Genomic DNA, 1,091 nt, shown 5'->3' on the forward strand with positions numbered 1-1,091 from the left:
TAAATGAAATAGATGATATATTTATGAAGAGAGAGAGAAAGAGAAGAGAAAAAGAAGAAAAACAGCAGCAACACATATTTATATTTTATATGAATATATGTTTATTATATCAGAGAGGCAGCAGAAGAAAGAGAAAGATTACAAAAAGAATTAGATGCAATGATGGAGGAAGAAAGAATAAAAAAAGTTAAAGAAATAGATCAACGAGATGCGCTGAGACTGCAACGCCTAAAAATGCAAGAAACTATGATAAGACAACAAATTGCTGAGCGACAGGTATTCTATAAAAAAAAAAAAAAATAAATAAATAAATTAATAAATAAATTTTTTAATAAATAAATAAATTAATAAATAAATAAATAAATAAATAAGTAAATAAATAAATAGATGAGTAAATAAATAAATAAATAAATAAATAAATAAATTTAAATTATTTTTGATATTAATTTTTTTTTATATTTAGTTTTAGTATTTTAATTGTTTATTATACTTTTTCTTTTTTCGGGTGTATGCTCACCTCCTTGTTGCATCTATAAAGTAATATATATAAAACCTCAATTTCTTTTTTTTTATTATATTTATAATATTATATTATATATATGTTTTTTATTGTATATCTAATATAATCTTATATTTATGTTGTTTTATTATATTTATAATATAATATTATATATATGTTTTTTATTATATATATCTAATATAATATTATATTTATGTTGTTTTATTATATTTATAATATAATATTACATTTCTGTTGTTTTATTATATATCTAATATACAAAAATAAAATTCCTTATTTTAATTTTATATATCAACAAAATGTTTAATATATAATTATTATATTTTCTTATCTGTATTATATTATTATTACACTATTATTATTATATTATTTTTATAATAATATTATAATTATTATTATATTATTCATATATTATTATTATATTATTGTTATTATATGATTATATTATTATTATATTATTATATTATTATAATATTATTATAATAACATAAATTTTGTTTGAGTATATTAAAGAAAAACTAACAACAGCAACCCCGCACCCTCCCCCCCCCCCCCAAAAAAAAAAAAAAAA

The sequence above is a fragment of the Eimeria mitis genome, genomic scaffold (genome assembly GCF_000499745.2).
Source record: "Eimeria mitis Houghton genomic scaffold, Emh_scaff488, whole genome shotgun sequence".
In the NCBI taxonomy this organism is placed as follows: Eukaryota; Apicomplexa; class Conoidasida; order Eucoccidiorida; family Eimeriidae; genus Eimeria; species Eimeria mitis.